The sequence below is a fragment of the Spodoptera frugiperda genome, chromosome 1 (assembly GCF_023101765.2).
Source record: "Spodoptera frugiperda isolate SF20-4 chromosome 1, AGI-APGP_CSIRO_Sfru_2.0, whole genome shotgun sequence".
In the NCBI taxonomy this organism is placed as follows: domain Eukaryota; kingdom Metazoa; phylum Arthropoda; class Insecta; order Lepidoptera; family Noctuidae; genus Spodoptera; species Spodoptera frugiperda.
Window position 1 is genome coordinate 4,390,165 of NC_064212.1, and position 21,943 is coordinate 4,412,107.

The window sequence follows — 21,943 nt, forward strand, 5'->3', positions numbered from 1 at the left end:
CCTTGATGATTGTTTGATATCCGTAATCGGTAATTTAATATTGTATAGTTATTAAGATGTGTACCAAATATCAGAGGGGTAAAATTCCAATTACTAAATTTGACCCAAACAAACACAACTAAATAAAACCGTTTAAATTCTTGTCTGTACTACTAGTTCCCACTTTTCAAGTACGGTAGGTATTATGTTCACACAAAATACGGTGATTAAAGTATGGATCTAGTAAAAAAGGTACAATAATATGCTCAAGATTAAAAATATGACTCTATTGATTTTATGAAGAATCCAGATTAAGAAACGAAAGCCTGTTGTTGTTTTGCTGCTGTTCTTTAAGTCCTTATTGAGAAATAAATAAATATTAGTTATTTTTACAAGATACTCCCATCGTCATCGCAGGAGACACTCCAGACGTTGGGGATCGCAATACGATCTCTGGCCAAGATGTACAATAATCACCAAATTAGTATAAATCGTAATTTTAATAATTTCTCTATTATTCCTTGTGCAATACAATGCACCGAAAACAATTGACGTGTAGTTTCGTTAGTGTGCATAAAAAGTCGCTAACTTATGTGCAGTTTTGCGTGCACCGATTGTGTATTCTGTACCTCTACCATGAGTTTGCCTTGTAAAATTTCCGCATACACTGTAGTTGAAAAAATGTATGCAAACTGGAACAGCGCCTCTAGCGGATAGTTTAAGTACCAAAATTGGTAGTATGAGTTGCTCTAACTATCAATGTCATAGTTTACTATACTACAATGAGTGTAGTTTAGCTATGATCGTTCATTCTTTTCAAACAATATTGGTACCATGAGTATAACTAAACTTGTAGTTTAGCCGTTGCTATAGCGACGAACTATTACTACCGTAGTTGCGGCACTCACCGACTTTTACGTACGTGAAAGCATCTATTTATATTTTTTCAATAACTAATATTTTTGATTTAACTATGTTTGCTACAACATATTTTGCATGCCACATGTTAGAAACTGCTGCATTAGAAGATGACAGACAGGAACAAAGGAAATTTCAAAGCAACATGCGTGAAATCAATTCGACATTCGACAATTATATTATTATGTAATATGATTGTATATTTGTTTTAGATTGCTTTGTTGGCGAGTGTTTGCAAGTGCCACTGCCGGGCAAGGGGTCTAAATAGGGGTCTAGGTCTAATTAATGGGATAAATTAATAATAATAAAGTAGACACATTGAAAAAATATGTTTATTTATTTATTTAACAGAAGTTGCTGAAACAAATCTTGGCACCGAGCTTGTTGCTGAAGTTACATCACCACATTTCATGTTGTCAGGCTGTGTAGGTATTCCACTGGAATGCTGAAAATTAATAAAGTCACAATCATTACTAATTTCACAGGATGACTTGCTGTTTATAAAAAAACAGTTACATAATTATTATAGCCGATATTCTTTTAAAACAACAAAAGTCTAGCACTTTTGTTGTCACATGCACGTCGTTTGCCTAGTAATACCTACTTGTGCCATATATATATATGTGTATGTTACGTTATGTACAATTTTATTTGAACTCACAAGCTTGTCTGTGGAAGGTTGTCCCACTATGTAGCAGTCCTTGAAGGCTGCTTCCCTTTCTCAAGGGGCGCGCGTGGAAGACTGCGCTGACGCCTACTCTCGTCCATGTAGCGGACTTAGGTTTTGCTTAGGTATCCATTTCTGTATAAACAAAATCATATGTTGTACACAACACTATACAAGAAATACCTATTAATCAACCTAACCACTACAGTCTTCTATATTCCTCATCTAAGAGGAAGCAAAGGGTCATATCCCAACGTTCCTTTGGTAAAAAAGCCTCAAGCATTTACTGGCGCAAGAAAACAAACGTCTTTGATAAATTAAACTAGGTAAACAAAATGTATAAAATATTATTATCTAATGGAACACTTACCTTTCCATAAAATCTACCATCATCTCAAATTGAGCCGCACTTGTCGTAGGCATTTCTTTTAGAAAAAATAAGAAATAATGTATTTGCAATCGCGGTATGTCACGTAAACAAACATGATATAAAAATTAAAAATGTCCGGCTGACAATCAATGTCAAAGCAATACTAATAAATTAGAAAATAATGATTTGAAACATAAACAGTCTTTTCTCTCTTTCTAAGTGATGTAAATAAAAAGAGTAAGAACTACGATGCTTGAAATTAGATACAATGAACGATACTACGAACGATATAGATTCAACTATAGCGAGGATAGTTAACATCAAAACATCTCATGGTACGAACATTGAAGCCATCTATTGTAGTTGCGTTGTCACATTTACTGCTGTAGTAGAGTAAGATGTCAAAACTACGTCAACTCATGGTAGAGGTACTGTTGTTTGTAAGTAGATTTGTAAGAAACGCGCATTTAATTCGCCTGTGTATGTATATTTTGTGTGCACATACAATATACATAAAGAATAAAATCAATAATAAAAAAGTTTATATACATTATAATTTTGTTGATCTATGAGTACTAAAAAATGTGTAAGAAGTTAAAAAAAAACATATGGCGTTTGAGGGTTGTGTAAGGATTGTAAGAAAAGACGTTTGTAGTCCTATAACTTGTGAAATTTTACTTGGTACTTACGTGAGGTGATGGAAAAGTGAAGGAAAAAATTGAAGTGTTCCCCAATTAGACCAGTTTTAAGCGTAATTATGTGTTGTAAATATGTGCTCCTATGTATTGTTGTTATTATGGTGCAGACTCCCGTAAGTATTAAATACATAATCATTAATTTTATTATAACTTTCGTGAGACATACTAAATTAATTATTATGTTAGAGTCGTGGAATGCTGCTCATGAATATGAGCCTCTAGCATGGCTTGAAACTAGTCATTGCTAGGTGAGTAAGCCGATAACATAATGATTACATAATAATTGTTATTAAACTGAGTAATTATTTTCTCCTATAATATAGAGAGGCGACAGGTACCTTCATATTATCATATCACCTATGTTATTGATCTCAACGTGAACGCCTGTTGCATTAGGCATTAGTTCCAAGGTGTTATTGATATATTTTTCGTTTTCGTAAAATCCAATCGGGAATTCGAGACCAATGTGTACTTACGATACTTCTACTTTTATCTCCTTTAGCGCGATTGTCAAGCAAGAAGAACTCTCGGGTTTGATTCCCAGGGCTAGAGATATCGGAAAGTTGATATTACAGTTTTTGTGCATCTCTGCATTTCACTATGTGGATTAATATGCCTGATGTTATACAGAAGGAAAATTTGCGTGTCGTCACGCCTTTTATCCCCCAAAGCGTAGGCAGAGGTATGCACCTCTGCCTACTACTATGCACTGCGGCACGTAATGCCATTGTACAATGTAAACCCACTTTTCACCGTTTGTGTTATAAATTCCATACAATAGGAGGAGAGCTGTGGCGAAGAAAAATAGAAATATGCAGTGGGCAGTAAGAATCAATTATTATATTGTGTACTAATTGTATCAGTTTACGAAGCGTTCTTGAATGCAAACTCCTTGTTTGAAGCTTAGTCCAATTATCTAGTACTTATTCCATTATCAGTAATTTTATTCTTAAGTTTTTCCTTGAACAAACTCGTTTAGACGATTAAAGCTAATTGGGTTATTTTCTTTTTATTATTAGTTTCATGGAGATCAGAAAGAAAATTAATTAATGATTATTATCGAGCTATGTTTTTATCTTATATATTAATAACCAGGTGTTTGGGTAATTAGTTTTGAAATTATTATCGTAATACATTATATTATTAATTTTTTTTTAAACGTTGCCCCACATTAGGATTTTCTCCTGTGTCGTGGGTGCGTTTACAAACATACAATTTCACATGCGCATGACACCCAGACCCGAAACAACAATTTGTGGTTCACACAAAGAGTTGCTCCGTGCGGGAATCGAACCCGCTACCCGTAGCGCAGCAGCCAGTTGTCCAGCCACCGCACTAACCGTGCAGTCAATTATAACCGAGCGTTACTAGAAAACAATCGAGTTGGCGAACTGGCTGGACCGATTAGGCAAATGGTCTTGAATTATTTCTGGAAGTCCAGGAAAGGTATGAAAAAAGTGTTTTAGGCGGTATGAAGTTTGCCGGGTCAACTAGCTATTAATAAAAACAATAGACTAGTTCAAAACTAAGGGCGGCATAGCGCTACGAGCCCTACGACTACGGCGTAGCAAGCGTTTTGCTACGAACGCGTAGCACTCCTTTTATTTTCAAGTTGAATTAATTGAAAGAGGTTTTTTCTCATACGCCATACTGTGCTTTTCTTATTAATAAGTGTAAGAGTTATTGACACAATTATTATTGTACTATTATACTAAGTAGTCTGTGTGTACATAAAAACTGATTGCTGAATTATGAAAAAAATACGTTATTTTAAAAACATTTTAGTAGTGTTTTAGTTACCTTTTTTAGAATAATAATCATGATCTTGCCAGATGATTTCCATTTGTACTAAAGGTATATTTTGTTAGTTATCTCCTGTTAGTTGACCTAATCATCAGATCGATCTGTTGTCAGGTAAGGGGTAAAATTCCATTGACTAAATACGACCAAACAAACAAATAGGGCAAACCAATTAAAACCATTTAACAATAAAAAATATCGATTTCAATTAAACACTCACTAACTAACTTATATGTTATACCCCACAAACTTACACACGCCATTTGCATAAAGAAAACAGTCGACTACGTAACTCGAGGGCCCCAGTTCATTAGTATTACAGAAAATATGATAGTTGTGTTGTTCGTATGTTTTCTTACATGTCGGTATGTCGGTACATGGAGCCCATGGTCCGTTGGACTCCTAACATAATGATGTATACTAACGTTATTAAAGTGTATTATAATAAGCTGGACTGAAAGAATATACGGTACTGTTCGCATGTTCAGTTTGGAATTAAGGTTTTTGAGTTGGATGCGTATTGTGTTTTTTTTTAAATGCAATTATGTTTTGTAGGCTGTTCTACCGTCTAATTGGATTTAACTTTGCCTCATGATATACGAATTAATTTATTTTCACTGTCATTAAAAACAATTGAATAATTTTCGACAAAGTCAAACAGTAACATATTTGTTACTGTAACATATTTGTTACTGTTTGACGAGGAAACTCGACTAATTTCAAGCAATGTTAGGGACTCATATTCATAAGCGGCATTACGTGACACGCGATCAGGTGACCGTCGATTAGTTCTGTGTATTTTATCTGGAGTTTGGACTCAATCTCGTTAGCTTTCAATTGTGCAATGTAATTGTTTAGTTTGAAAATATGTATAATTGTATATAATGCTTTTCATACTTCGCAATACGACTTAGTAGAAAAGTTAGTACGTTTTCACACACTTTCACGTTAATATGTTATTAGTTTAAACTTGTTGCGCTCACCATACATCGGACTGGAGTACAAGTGACCCTCGCTGACTTACACACAGTTAACAATTGCTGCGGGACCAGTCCGGCCCGCGACATCTCCGGCCCTGTTCATACACAAATGAGGTCGTTATTCTTTTAAATATTTGTCTATGTTTATTATGAATTTCGCTTATTTTGTTTGTTCTTAAGATTAAGTTCTGTTATGGATATTGTAATTCTTTCTGTTTTGATCCGTGGTAAATGTGGGTTGATAACTGTGTTATTTTTAATATTTTATAGAATTAAAAAGCATTGAGTGTTGAGATTAAGTTTTTTTTAAACTGTTGCCCCACATTAGCATGTTCTCCTTTGTCGTGGGTATTTTTACAAACATAAAAGTTCACATACACATGACACCCAAACCCGAAAAACAACCTGTGGTAAGCTCAAAGAGTTGAACCGTGTGGTAATCGAACCGGCTACACATTGCACGGCAGCCAGTTGCCCAGTCACCGCGCCAACAGTGCAGTCAAAGAAAAAGAAGAATTGATAGTTTTACGTTAGTTTATTTTAAAGTTTTTATTTCTCTTACATTTATTTTAACTTACCATATTACTAAAGTTTCACCTATAAATCTCACATAAGTTTACAAAAAACACAGCCAAGCTCAATAAACAGAACCCTGTGAATATCCAAATAGGGGTCCGTTGCGTGTTCGTGGCTCAGGAAGAGTGGTTTCGGCCATTACTGACGTGAATATTGCAGGGCGGGTTGCAGGCGACTCTATTGATTAGTCTCTCGTATGCCAGCCATCATTCATTCATTCTCGCGTCCTACAGGGCCGGATCTTAGATTTTGTAGCGCCCTTGGGTAATGCTGGCGCCCTCCAGTATTGTATTACTATTAAAAAAGGTTAGCGCTCGTGATTATTTCTTTTAGTAAACGTTAGGTCTACGAGTAAGCTTTGTCACATCACGTAGTTACGTTCCGGCGTGAAACCTAGGCATAGATCAATATTATAAGGCGTATTGCAACGTGTTACACAGCGAGTGTTCGTGTACGGTGTAGTAGTAGTACGGTGGAACACGACGCTAGCATCGAGCTACGAGGGCCTTATTATTACAAGTGAGACTTTAAAGGGCTTCAGTCTAATCGCTACGTACAATGTGTGGCTACACCTGACAAGTGACAGATGACAGAAGTCGCACATAGACTATCGACAAGCAAATCAACGGATGACGTCATAAATATCCTGCATCGCACATGTGAATAAACATGGATAGAAAATCCCAACGAACAACAGTAGGGCAGAAAGCCCGCCTGGCATGATCACCTCGCCTGAAGGATCCTCCTTTTCGTAGGGAACTTTACTCTCAGTTCCCTAAAATGCATTACATTACAGCCAGTACCATCTACCACCACTAACATCTGGCGCCCAGGTGTTCCACATATTCAGTACGCAGTGAAGCCGGCCCTGGCGTCCGACGTCAGTCAGTCGTCAGTCTCCTATTTTTCACTTTCCTAGCCAAAGGCCGAGGTACATATTTGATGGTGCGACAGGAAGGAAACCGTCGTGCGTAATTGGTCCTGCCGGCGGATAAATTCTGACAAAAACGTGGCTCAACGCGTCGGATGTTTGTTAATGAGATATTTTGATGGCTGCGTTTTTGAGTGTGAGTTTTTTTTTTCGGTTCGGTTCGTTAAATGTGTCGTTAGTGTTTCAGTTTGGGGTATTGAATTAAAAAAAGATTTTCTTTTACATTAAACGTAACAATGTCCTAGATATTTTCTTAGCATTTTAATTTGCGACCACATTTATTCGTACCGGTTACCAATAAAGTAATCAAGGACCAATATTACGGTAGTTTTGCAATACTCTTAACCCTTAAATTCGCGTTGTTGCAGTCATGCAACATACCGAAAATTCAAATGATTCGACAGATAAAATTACGTGTATCCGAACGTAATCTACCATAGATCATAGATAATTTTATAAATTTTTCGACAGTTGGCATGTCTTAATAATAAGCACCGAAACAGAAAAATCTTCTCAAAGAATTAACCAGTTATCGGAAGTTGTTCCGATGATATTTTTCCGTAGTGAAATACTTGCCGGCACAACAAGATAATCCAATTGTCAGACCAAACTCGTGGCCAACAGGCGTGAGGCGCTTTCGTCTGTGCACTCCATCGAGAACCTACTACCAGTTCTCGATCGAAACTCACTAATTTATAAAATTATAAATGGTTTTTTTATACTCTTGCTCGTGTTTCGTTGTGTGTGTGAGGTTATCAGAGGTCCAATTACCCCCCTTCCCAATCTTCCCAATCCCTGATTTCCCAACAACCCTTAAATTCCTAACCCCCAAAAGGCCGGCAACGCACTTGTAACGCCTTCGGTGTTTCGGGTGTCCATGGGCTGCGGCGATTGCTTACCATCAGGTGATCCGTCTGCTCGTTTACCGGCTTATACCATAAGAAAATGTTCATAGTCTAGCAGTGGACTTGCAAGGACTGTTCATGATTTCTTTAATGAGATTATTTTATAATCACAGTGTCGAAATAATATTTTTTCGCGTGACATAATTATACCAGCTAACAGTATTAAGTTTTCTTTAGTGTTAACAACCTCTCGTAGTTGGCGATATTGTACGATTCCCGGTAACGTTATAACTAGTTAGCTTGTGCCAGTAATGAATTCTAGAAACCTGACGGTTTTATAATTAGTAGTATTCATATTAAAATTAATAAAAACATGGTAGTACTTAAACGGACTACTTTTTTTTCTGTGAAATCGTTGTGTAATTGCTATGATTGTAGTCAAAGCGTTTTCTGATAGTATAAGGGATCTGGGTTTTTAATCTCAAAGTGGGTCATGCACCCCCTATTTTATACATTTAAATATAAATGTAAAAATATAGATGTTGTTTTTTTTTAAAGCGTTGGCCTTCACGATAAAGCTTTCCTCATGTGTCGTTGGTGCGTTTACAACTATACAACATCACGTACACATGACACGCAGACTTAAACAATAATTTGTGGATCACACAAAGAGTTGCTTAGTGCAGGAATCGAACCTGCTGCACGTTGCATGGCAGCCGGTTGCCCAGCCACTGTGCCAACCATGCAGTCAATATTAAAACTCCAAACCTCTTTAACTCATATTCCATTATTCAAAAAGTATTTGTGACAAAAGTCGACAAATCAAATAACCGTGGTACGGGAATAGAATTCGTCCGCTATGATATAGATGCTTGGGTCCAGATTACAGGCAGATACAAACACGATGGGATTCATGCGGACTCATTGAACAGAAGACTCGATGTAACGTGAACGGGCCCAAATTTGTCACATATGCGTCCAAAAAACGGATAAATAAACAAGCGAACAGTTTTCACAATAAAATATAAAAATACGTATCTATACTTATATTTTTTGGTGTTACCGCTGTATTCAGAGTCATTTATTGGTTACTTAACTCAGTCCTTAGCAATGGTTTTGGGAACAAAATCGTTACTAAAGATTAGTTTAAGTAATCATTTAATGTCTGAGTACGGCAGTTATCTTTATTTTAAGACTAGCTTCTGCCAGTGACTTCGTACGTATAAATAGGTGATTTCCGTTACCGTGTGACTTTAGGGAAGTCCTAACTTAGTGCTCCCCTACTATATATCCTTCAAGGAACCGCAAGTTTCAGCTTTCTAGGCCCAGTAGTTTTAGTAGGCTATCCGTTGTCTCTCAGTCAGTCAGTCAGTCACTCTGTAACGGAAGACTTTCATATTAGGTATATCTTTTTTGTGTTGATAAATAATTTTTTTGTAATTTTGAATCAAACATTGGTACAACAGTTATAGGGGAATATGAGTCCATATAATTCATAAGATATTGTTCTTCAGACCTATTCGATATCCGGATTGAACTAAAACTATCGTAGTATAATTTTATTTATTATTTTTTACATTAAAACTCTATTTTTCATTTCAAGAAAGAGAACTCCCATGTAATATAATCTTGCCTAATTATACTAATTTCAATTTAACAATCTTGTTTTGTGGTTAGCCAGTTATTTGCATTATTTATGAACGGGTCCGTCAACAAATGGCTGACTTAATTCCGATTTTTCTTGCCCTCTGCATAAAGGAAATGAAATCGAAATATTTTTGAATACTAATTAGAGGTCTCGTCTCGCGTCTCGCCGTCAAAAAAGTCTTGGAAAAGGCTTGTTTACATAATCGTTGAATTTGCAATGTTAAACGGTTTCGACCAGATGTTTTCTTGCTTTTAAATCCAGTAAAATGTACGTGGATACTTGTTTTTTTATTAGGGAACAATAAGATCATGGTGGAGTCGAACATAAATTAAAAATTAATTTAAATTCTTTGTTATTTTTGCGGTTGCTTCTAGCAAGCGATTGGTCAAAATATTATGTTTGTTAATTATTATGTTATCGGCTTACTCACGTAACTGTTTGACAAGGAACTCGACTAGTTTAGTAGCAGCGCAACAATCACCGCGTCATGTGTGGCGGAATGCTGCTTATGAATATGAGCCTCTAGCATAGCTTGATGATATGATGATGATGATACGTGAGTAAGCCGATAACATAATAATTAATTAAGTATGTCTCACGAAAGTTACAATAAAATTATGTTCGTTATTTAAAACATTTTTTTCTGGATCTTTTTTAAAATATGTATCAGTATGAACTTTGCTGTTCGTTTAAAATACTTACTTATTATTTTTATCTAGAATTGAGAAAGTATAGTGTTTGGAACAGTGAGTGGTGTTTGGCAATAGGCTCATCACAATTACCATACATTGTTATGGTGATGAGAATGTGTCTTCTGTTCATTATTTTATATTTTTGTAGTGCGGGATGGAATTCATATAATTGGCTGGAATCGGCAACTGCTCGTAGTTTGGAGGTCGTTCATTGAGGTTTATTATTTTCGGTCTGGTATATACGATCTCTAGTTTTTTTACAGTAGGTAGTAGTGCTTAGTGCTTCTGCTCACCGGTTTGGGGTTAATCATAAACACTTTAAAAAAGACGTTGGCCCGCTTGAGGAGTTTCTCGTGTGTCGTGGGTAACGCCCAGACCCAAGAAAACTGTTTGTGGATCACACAAAGAGTAGCTCCGTGCGGGATTCGAACCCGCTACACGTTGCGCGGCAGCTGGTTGCCTACCGTGCCAACAGTGCAGTATAGTTTTTACTAGGATTGGACCTATATATTAATTATCTTCACATTTCATTAAGCCAATGTAAAGATTTTTAGATTAATAGAGGATAAGGTATAGGGAATGAAAACAACGTAAATAATTTACAAAATTTTTATTTTCTCCTCCTGTCACCGGCTCTCTTAGGCTAGGTATGTATGTTCTTTCTTTGTGTACTGGTAACACCATAACTGTCGCTCAAACAAACTACCACAGGCTTCGGGTTTCAATTCAGAGATGGCGTTGGCGTAGCTTTAAGTCCACCAGGTGTTAATGAAGAAAAATTTCGTAATGAATTTGGAATCTGATAGTTTATTAGTTATACAAGATATATTTCTTGATGTTTCCGTGTTTATAAATATTATACAGGATTTATTTATTATTCTATTATGTATTTTAAAACACAAAACCTGTGGCAATTCCCGTAAATTAAACATATCTTTAGATGGCAAGATTCACTAAACGCTAACATTATATTGTATGCCGGCCACCATCAGTTTCATTATCTAACCACATATTTATTATGTTCTAATGATTCCGAATAAAAGGAAATTATTTTACGACCGACGAATTTCACTAATGTCCTTGATATTAAAGAATAAATATACTAGACTGAATGAACAGCGAGCGTAAACTATGGAACAGATATTCTATAGTTATATACGGAGTTACTTTATGACGAGATAAACCAATGTTTGATTTATACAGTATAACATATTTAGAATGACATAATTCATACCTTTTTACTATTTTCATTGAAGTCTTTGCAAAGGGTTCTTATTGAAAATACAAAAACGGTTATGGCATACATTTATTAAGTATTTTCATTGGTTTATTCCGTCAATATGAGATGCAACATTTAACTCTTAGGTACACATATAAAGGAATGTTAGCGTTTAAGGGTATTTATATACAATAACTGTATACATTTAAATATCGATTCGAACAACTGGTAAAACGTAGATCAATATATACAGAGACCGTTAGTAACTTGAATTTTAAACTTCGAAGATGTTGGCATCAAAATTATTGCTAAGAAGTTCAGCGCCAAAAACGTTAGACAATTTCTGACGAAGAAAGTTTTCCGATTCGTAATATAAAAGCAATGTGGCAATGGGATTTTTACTGCCCATTACATTTAAGCTGAACAAAATTTTACTTCGGTATCACGAATCGGACTTTCGACGTTGGAAAAATTGCCTAGTAGGCCCTTGCGCTTAGGTACAAGATGTGTCTACTTATATCTATAATGTTTATACTAATATTTACAATATAAACGTAAATAACGAGACATTTGATTTACAGCTCGTTTATAAAGAAATAACAAAAGTCGAGAGAACTATTTACACAGCAAGTTTGCAAATCACAGAATACATGTGCAAGAAACACAGTTATTGCGATATATAAGTATCTATGTATGTATTGTAGCAGTAGGTATCTAAAATTATAGTTAAAAGTACATTTCTCTGGCAAGATTCGACAATGGTTCACAAGATTACAAGTTATGGGCTAAGTTATGGTTTCTAGGCATTTGATTCACATTGAGTTAATGAAATATAAAAGTTATTGGAAGATCTGGATTTGAATAGATTGTAGTTTACATTTAAAGTTTTACTACATATTGCCCCCTTATTCGCTTCTCCTATTTTTGTTACTAACATCAAATGGTATGAAGTATTCTCGAGTTAACGTTTTAATTGTTCGTTATATTAAAGTTATTGGATAAAATGCATGTTCTTTGTTGTTTCGATAGACAATGCGAACCGCGAACGTAACAGTATTCACAATATAACGCAGTCGCATTGACAATTTGTTCGATAAATTAATTAAAAACGTAAAAATCAAAAAGTGATTGAAAAACAATAGTTTTTTAACATTAAGATATGCTTGATCTTTCCACGTCCACAATCCATTATCACTTTAATTTAAAATAGAAACAACACCGTTGTGTTTAACACATTTCGTTCTGTTCAACTCTTAAGTATCAGTAATTTAATGGAAATTTACATATAGCAAGTTAAAGTTATATAAATTGCCATTTTCACAACCGAAATTAAATATGTAGTAGGTACTAACGTATAACTTAACAGTTCACTGACAATGGTTAAATTGTTACTGACGTCCGCGCTGCCAGTAATAATTTTATCATGTCGCAAGTTCAATAAATCGTCTGTGGCACAACACTGTCACTCTGTCTCGCCGTCGCTGGCCGGAGACGGGAGATGACACTTGAGGGATGACGACGGCTTCGTCAGGTCGAGGGCTGGCTCGTGCGAGGGGCCCGGAGCGCCCGCTGCGGCCGGCGCGAACGTGGGCGGCGCGGGCATGCACGGCAGGCTCAGCAAGCTGGGCGGGCGGACGTACGGCGGCATCATACTCGATGGGCCCTCCATGCCCGGCAGACACGACATCGACGGCGGAGTCCAGCACGCTGCGCCTGAACTCTCCGGAGCCATACCCGCCGCACTCAAGAACGAACACGACATCATCTGAAACAATCATAATTTCAATTTAAAACATCTCAAAACGTAAACTTCAGCTAAATTAGGTTGATTGTGCGTGTAATCTCTGAGAGATTGGAGTAAAAACAGAGTATACATAAATAATGAAATATGTAGTATTATGAGATGAGAGGCCTAAAGAATTCGTGGATGGAGGGGCTCTGTAATCACGCTAATGGCCAATGCGCAGCATCGCCCTCGGCCCGCGCCCCGCACCCCGCGCCGCCTCTTCAAGGAAGCTTTCATACTAATGCAGATTGGGCGCAGGAGCAGTACTAAATCGCATCACACGTCCGACACCTAGTAACTTTCCGGGAAGTTTCAAAGTTATTCACTTCGGGAAATTACCCATGGATCCAAGATTCTTATTAATTTATTGTAAAGTGCCGTATATTGGAACGTTTATTTCATTTCTAAATAATAGTCGTACAGTTTCCAATCGATGTAAGTATTGTATTTAGTTTCTCACGTCTGCCAATATTTCTTAAAGTAATTGTAAGTAAAGCATTTAGTGGCTATTTATCAGGACGCCGGTGCAGGCCGCTCGCCTCCATTTTTCACTCATATCGCTGCGAAATTGATTACTTACACAATGCACGAGGCGTCCGGACCTCCACTGCTGTTGTTCTAACGACTTGCTTCAGTAACATGTGTAACCATCTTGTTACATTTAATACGTTGTCACGAAATTCTGATACGGGAATTGATTTGTAGCTCGCTTGTTTGACGTGTATTGTTATAATAGTTTCATAGTTAATACGGCGTACAAAAGCCTCTACACAATTGGCATAGTCCGTAGTCGAAGGCAACAGCTGCTCCGGAGCCTCGTACACGGAGTGTTCTAACAATGATATTGTAACTTTAATATTTATTGCACTTGATCAACTCAGCGCAAGTTCTACAGCGCCCCAAACATCCATTATAAGCTCGCTCAAAAAGACGAATTTTAATGCATAAATTAAATTTATCCAAAAGCAACAATCTACTCACGTCAAGTCTTTAAACAAGCAGAACTTAATTAACTTGACGCCATTGTACCCAAGAACGTAAAGTGCATAATTAAACCCTTCACGTAAACGCTTTGGTTAATATGTTTAAGCGTCGGTATTGCTTTAGGAGACCTAAACTCTCCTATGAGAATAAACAGGGTCTGGAGGCGTGGGGCGCCGGGCGCCGGGCGGCAGGCGGCAGGCGCGCTGGTCGAGCCTCGCCGCACAAATGAATTAGTGGTGTGTGTTGTGACCCCCCGCCCCGCCCGCGCCCGCAGCAGGCCGCGCGGGGGGCATGTTGCGATTAAAATATAATTAGGCGCTCGGCAATTGTTTCGCCATCGAGCCAGGTGCTGCGGCTCAGGCGGCTAGGTAAATTAAATAGCCGTATAGGGTTTCCAATTACGTGCGCCCGGTGGCCGCGGAAAACACGCTTATTGCCTAATAATGGGACGATGTAGAGGGGGGCAATATGAGGATCTTGTGTAGCTGATTAATTATTTCACGCGGCGGCTCGTTCGTGTTAAAAATCGAGGATACCGCGGTGATAGGGGGCGATTGTAACGCGATATTAATTGCTATCAAGACTGAGGTGACTAATAAATCACGTTCACCTACCGTTGGTACTTTCAACATTAATGAATTCAAACGGGCTGCGATAATTGCGTACCTAATTACGGGCGGACGGAGCTGTCTAATTTATCACTGTCGGATTATGAATTAGGAATGGCGTTAATTAAACATGCATAATATTTGTGGAGGCGATCCAGTGCCGTGTTATGGTGGTGCTCTTGTGTTCTAGTGCTATTGAGCTATTCAATTTCGCATTACATCAGCTCTTATGACTCAAGTATGTGTTGTATTTTATTAATTAAGTCGTCAATGTATTTTGTTAAGTTGATTTATTATTGGATTATGTCTCATTAACTTAAATGCTACAAGCACCTATCATTGCGTTTACTTTATCACCTGTATAGGCATTTCTACTTAGAAATCCTTCTATTCTTCTCCTAAAATCCTATAATCGACGTACATATGACAGTCAAAACTATACAATAGGTCCAAAATTCTTCAGACTGTACAACCTGTAGTTTCAATTCAACAACACGACCAAATCCAAATACAGATTCTTTTTAAAGACTTTCCTTCGCTTTTAATTTTAGTTACATTTCCTGGCTTCATCACGTGCTAGACGGGAAGTCGCGAAGGGCAGTGGAGGGCCAGTAGTGGACCTCTGACCCCTCACTGAGGTCTGTGCCCCAGGGGGTCACTTGTAATCAATATTCATTGCAAGGTTTCTATCGGTTTCCTAATTGATGTTGTATGTTAAGGGTCTTAAAATCGATTATCTAATAGCGTATACTTTTAGCAGTTTTATTGTATGAAAATACATTGAACCTTTTACTTAATAGATTAACAGATTTGATACACCATTACTGGTGTAAATGAAAAAGGGTGTTTTCTTTCAAAGAGTCCTTAATACAATAATAATATAATTCATAACTTTATTCTCCGGTCAATAAAAGTAATAACTAATTTAAAGAAATAATGAACACTACATTCATCCACTTGAAGCTGATTTAATAGACAAAATCTGAACATAAGTATTTATAACTAAAACCTCAACCGTAAATCCTTTCAGACTCGTTAAAAAATTCACAAACATTCATCGCCATCTTAATTTGATTAGAACGTAATGTCCATTAAGTTATTTACCACAACGTGCCAAACATAGAACAGGGTTGTCGAAAAACTTGCCAAAAATAGTTTCGTGAGTCACTTTGTGTTGGCAGCCCTGCAAAGGTCAGGGACGCGGTGGCCCGGGTCAGAAGGTCGCGTGACCCCGCCGGTTGCACCGTAATCACCGATATACGATATTGCTCAAGAATAGACCGCTTTTATTAAGTCCACACTGAGCGTTATTTTAAGCTTACAAAGTAAGGATTTTCAAGCGATTTATATTGTAAGTAAATGTAGATTCTAAGTTGTGGTCGTTTGATTTGTTATTGAGTTTGATTGCTATGTTAGACAAAGTGGGATTGGGCCACTTATATGGTACTAATAACTTTTGTAATAAATCTACAATATTTCCGTAAGATTGAGGAAAATTCGGATTTATAATCGTTATATCTGTAGTCCAATATATTGTCTACACATACGCCATAGCACACAATACATTTGCATTGATTTCGCCGAACATACGTTTAAGTACTTGAGTAAACAATAGACTCCCTTTCAATACAAATTTCGGTTATTACAGGCATGCCGTTAAGGAAGTTGGGTATGTGCGTTCAATTTAATATCGGCCATTGAATAGAAAACGGTTCTACGTTCACAATGGTCCATCGGCATTCCATTAACTACTAGAGCAAACACGGGGACGCGTGCGGGCACTAACTCAATACAAAACGATTCCTAGCGACCGATACTCGCACATTCGGAACATTCCTATTCGATTGTAACAACACTAACGACTGTTTATATTGGGGACGGGCCCGATCCGGCCGACAATCGGCACCGACGGACTTTCGCGAGACAATGCAAGACTGGGCCTAAATAATTTAATAGTTGTAGGCGGCGGAGCTTCGAGCGGTCTGCAAACAGTTTGTCGTACGATATGCTCGGTGTAGGCTATTGGAAGCAGGCTTGTCTTTACGAACTGATTTATTGTCTGAGCCATGTGTGTTTTGAATTTGAATTTTCAAGTGATTAGACGATCTAAAGTTCATTAAGCTAAAGACTTAAATAATTAAAGACTCAAGAATTGACTACTTTCTATCGTTATAAACAATTCGAACTCATAAATTCATACGATTAATTTTAATATTTAATTTTGAGTGAAGCATCAAAAGTTTTCGTCTGAGAAATAATTGCAGCGCGGGCGAAACTTTAACAGACCTATGGACTGGCGGGGATGTCCTTTATAAAGTTTTCCTTTTTCGCTGCAATAATGGATGATATGATGCTCTGCCTTTAAGGTCACAGATGTTAAATTGAACTCTTTTTTCTACAACACAAGGATCTGATTACAATGAATATGTCGGTTCATAACTTCAAAGTAACATTAAAGTGAACTTATTAATAAAAACACTTCTCTTTCATAAAAGATGTATGTAACATCAACTCAAACAGGCCGTAGCAAGTAATTTCATTTATTACGCGAGTGCTATAAACAGTAAGAGAAGCGCTAAAGATATGGCGAGGCAGATATAAGAGTGATAGTGAAGCATTTGGTTGGGCGGGCGGCAATAAATTAGGGCGGGCGGGGGCGTCGCGTGCGCCGCGGCCGTTTGTCGCGTAGCGTGCGCCGGCGCTCATTGCTTATTCATGCACGCCAAGCACGCACAGGTAAGGCGCACACTACGCCACTAAAGTGTTGCCCTACCGATAATGAGTTAAACACTGCGATATTACACCGATTGCATACTTAGATTATTTTTGCTTGTATATTTTTTGAACAAACAACTGATAATCTTATCTGATCTTATCTGTTGTTTTTACCAAAATTAAATTTTATTATCGTACATGTGTAATTTTACGAAAACTTTTAAATAAATTAAATAAAGTTAATATAATTTTTCACGGATTTCTCGTAACGTTTTATTTCGTAGCCGGACTACTACGCGGCGTAGCGCGTGCCACGCTTACTACGTTCGTCGCATCTGTCGGCTCGATGACCGCACATTAATCATCATTCACGTCTTAGCGATAAGCTCTCGTCTGCCGTCAGCGCCTGTCGCGACATCTGACGACTTCATCAAATCATCGTATTTAATCCTTCGCCACAACTTCCCCGAGCTTCCCGCAAACAACTCATTAACGATCACAACACGTTTAGTATCATAATTACACCCGAGTATCGGTAACCTATTTGTTACTTACTTAGATACTCATGAAATCAATTTTCCAAAAAGTTTTACGTTCAAAGCGAAATTTGACTTATACTGGATATATTACTAAGAACTCGTAAAGTTACAATAATGTAGTAGATTCTTACGTAAACTTTAAAGAAATAAGTGTATACGTCAAAGGATTTCGCATAATTCCCGATAACGAGCGTTCGAGTCGCTCTCTTACTTCAAAGCCGCGTTTCAGTTACAGTTTATTATTAATAAAATTTGGGTTTGCGAGCGGCCTGCGAGCGGAGTGGAGCGGGGCGAGCGGAGCTGGTTGTAACGAGCGTGGTCCGCCTCGTTATCGGCAGCGCCGGCCGGTCAGCGCCGCGGAAAATTCGCCCGAAACTGACGCGCGTGAAAATTTAATGAACGGCCGGACGCTAGTTAACTAAAAGGTAAAGTGCACCCTCTTGACGTGTTCGGTAAATATTAATAGTGAGTGTGCTAGCGTGCGCCATTAAAAATGCACGAGTCCGCGGACACGCTGCCCCGCCGGCGGCCGCCGTGTTCATTAGCCTCTTTACATGCGGTCCCCGGCCCTCCTCCAAATTAACTCCGGCTCGGGGCGACGCCGCGCGTCTCAGCGTCACTCCTCCGACATTATAACAACAAATTAAGAATTTTCCGCCTTTCTGCTTTGCCGTTCAATTTATCCAATAAAACGCGACATTCAATATCGAACTTCTTCGATACGGTGCTCTGCGTGGCCTGCGAACACTTCCTGAGAACAAGTTTCACTATTGAAGCCATTTTAAAACTCTTACGGATGCTATTAAGGATAATAGAAACTGTCTAGCTGGAACGATGAGTCAAGGAATTATGTCTGGCTCTGGAATGATCTAAGTTTGACTTTTATGTCGTTTCCCGTTGCGAGAGCGCGGCTGCTCCCGGTCCGTGCGGGCGCCGGTCGCAGTGCGGGCTGGGGCGGCGCGGGCGGCGGCAGCGGGCGCGAGTTAGCACGCGGTGTCTGTTACCCAGTAATGAGGATCGTTAATTATGTATCGCTAGGTGCGTAAGCTTTTCAATTTGGGAACGGTTCAGTGTCGCGGGCTCTCGCGAACGAGGTCAAGGGTTCGCGACTCTCTCAACCCTGAGGGGCTGCCAAATTAATGAGGCACTCCTTTGTAATAAAGAAATAACAAGAACTGCGCACGCGAACCCGGCCTCACCGACTTCGATGTCATTAAAGGCGTCGCGAAGTCTTGAAAGGAGTCGTTACCGCGCCTCGCCTAAACAACTGAGTTTTCATCAACATTCCGAAATATACACATAAATTGCTTAGCACTCACGCTGAGGAGAGGAACATTGAGAATGATGTTCAAAAATCATGGAAGGACATCTAATGGGAGAGAGGAGACGGGCAGGTGTAAATGATGAGAACACAACAGAATATGTAGGTACGGTAATAGAATCTGTATTAGCAGTAGCTGCAATTGTTTCTCACAAGTAAGTCAGTGTGTATACGGTTGTGACGGTTCATATTAGTGGAACAGACAGGGTAGATTAGAGCGGGGGTGCGGCGGTCCCGGCGGCCTGCGGGCACGGGTTTCTAAGTCCCGGCTAATTGGATGAGCCGGCAGGCCAGCCCAATTAGCAGCATCGTTGTGATTCATTTTAATCGGGCGCCCTTATCAGTGCACAACTCAACGGTGAAAACTTACCTTTAAAATATATTTTATTTTTAGCTAAAATTAATTGCTATATGTACGAAAGAAGATTATTTTGCACTTCTACCGCACATATAGAGGTAATTAAATATATTGCAGGAAAAGAATGTTGTTTTATAATTGGAGAATTTAATCTCAGATGTTCGTTGAGATAGAGAAATCTTTTATGAAATGAGTAAGAAATGTGGGAAATAAAGTTTACAATTAATTTATTAGTGGGACGTACATTCTCGTAACAAATGAAATATCTCGTACTGACAATACAATTCTATTATACACGTAGCATCACGCTTGTTTATTCTTGGAAGGGTAGACAGAGGCAATTTTTGTCCTATGTGATTATTCTTATATTATATTTCTGTTTACCCCTTCCTCCAATAAAGTTACCTGATTGCTATTTATCATTTTTTTTTTCATTAAGAAGGAAGTGAGACGTAGCGTGCAATAACTCAATCTTTAATTAATTTCTTCAATTAAACATATAGGTTATAATTTATAATAATTAATTCTCTCGTAATCGTTCTACAAGAGCTTGATTATTAAATGCAAATACGTAATTTATATTATTAACTGTTCTTATTTCTTGTTTTAATTAGTTTACTATCATTACTGTATTAATGACATTTCCGCCAAAGTTTTCTTTATCGTCTATATTCTACATCTATGCATCTGTGAAGTTTCATTACACTCGGTTCAGCAGTTTTTGAGAACGCAACATCATTTTAAACACCATAAGAGAATGCTATCAGAATTTAAATAAGTCACAAAATGTAGGCATAATTTTAAACATGAAGTTTAAATAAAACAAAATAATAGTTTTTAAATTAACGTGTAACTTGTATAGTGTGTGTAAATTATTGTATGAAGGCTAGTGGTGTGAGTAAACACCCCGGGAACTGGATCCCGGATCCCGGATCCCGTGACGTAGGGTCCCCTGATAAGAATTAATCAAGCCAGACCCGTCCTGCCAGTCAATGAAAGCGTTTAAGGGGAAAATAAAAATAGACAAATTGTCTGTTTGGTTGTTCTATTTGATTACGTTTTAGTTAACTGTGAAACATATTAGATATTACGCCTTTAATTGTACAAAGGGGTAGGCAAAGTGTAAGCCTTTTGTTTCACGTCAGTTTTTTTTATAAGACAAGTGTATATTGGGTCAATAATGAGTATGGGGCGTGATGATACTTAAATTGTAATTTTTTATGGGATAATTCTACATTTAAGATGATTTTATCGATGGATTTGACATGTAAACAAATAAACCTAATTCTTTATTTATTAAAAATATAGTACCCAATATATAAAATCACCAACACACGTGTCAAAAAAAAATATCAACCGAAAAAATCTCAGTTTTTCATCAAGCGAAATGCATTCGATCGCGGCATATCAAGCAGAGGCCGTCCATTAACGGCACAAGTTTACAAAACAGAAAACAGTGCCGGTGCCGGTGCGAGGGAGACAACAAGAGATACCACTTCCGCAATGAGATGGCGCACTTCCTGTGATTGAGGGCGCCGAACGCCAGCGCCGACCGGATCGCCGGCGCCCTACACTTGGCACTTGGGAACTTTCCCTAATGTGAAATTAGCTTGACGAGAAAATTGAGAAAGAAAGAAAGAAAAACAGTTTATTTGCACCATTTAAAACAATAAACATAAAGATTGATATGACAATAAAAAAAAACATAGCACTCAAGGTGCAAAAAGGCCAGCACTTATTGCGTGAAAATTGCGTGCTGGAGTCTAGTGCTCAAGTTCTGTACTACCTTACAGGTGTTCAGGGTTACAAAACTAAGTCAAGTTTTCTCAAGATTTTTGATGATTAGAAAGTTTTTAAAACTTTCGCTATGTTTTGTTTTTTATCAGAGTTTTTTTTAAGGAGGGGAAATCATCAAATGACTTCTTTCGCCTTAGGCGAGGCGAGAGGGAGTGTCAGACTCTTACTGACTAAAAATTAACCCGTTCGTTCCTTCTCCTGCTGCGAGCCGGAGCCCCGGTAACCTGTTAGGTAGTCCGTAGATTCCGGTCCGGCTTTATCAGAGATGAAGTTGCGTTGTGTTCAGAAAACGTACTTCATTTGTTTATTTCTCTTTAAAATAAATGCTGTTCCTAAACCGATTCTTCGTAATCACTGTCCATGTGCATTCCCATAACAAGAGTTGATTAATTCGCGTGTAAGCAGTATCAATTATAGTCCTTCCGAGTACGGGATTTAACTGCGTAAATTTAGTCGTACCGTGCACATTTGGCAAATGCGATGGGTACATATTGTGTAGTAAACGAAGGCAC

General features: G+C 38.0%; 1 protein-coding gene and 1 long non-coding RNA gene across 5 annotated transcripts in view; both read right to left on the bottom strand.

Moving 5' to 3' along the window:
- Window positions 1-1,215: 1,215 nt before the first annotated feature.
- LOC118265444 (uncharacterized) lies at window positions 1,216-2,364 on the bottom strand. Its single transcript, XR_007705341.1, has 3 exons — window positions 1,935-2,364; window positions 1,559-1,699; window positions 1,216-1,342 (listed from the first exon to the last, which is right to left on the bottom strand). It is a non-coding gene; the product is annotated as an uncharacterized LOC118265444 (long non-coding RNA).
- Window positions 2,365-10,699: 8,335 nt separating this feature from the next.
- The window catches only part of LOC118273190 (LIM domain transcription factor LMO4), a 147,212-nt gene continuing 135,968 nt past the window's right edge, over window positions 10,700-21,943 (bottom strand). For all 4 annotated transcript variants that reach the window (XM_050698006.1, XM_050698013.1, XM_050698005.1 and 1 more), the window contains exon 5: window positions 10,700-13,088. The gene's annotated coding sequence lies outside the window, so the exon portion shown is untranslated. The remainder of the gene's footprint in view (window positions 13,089-21,943) is intronic.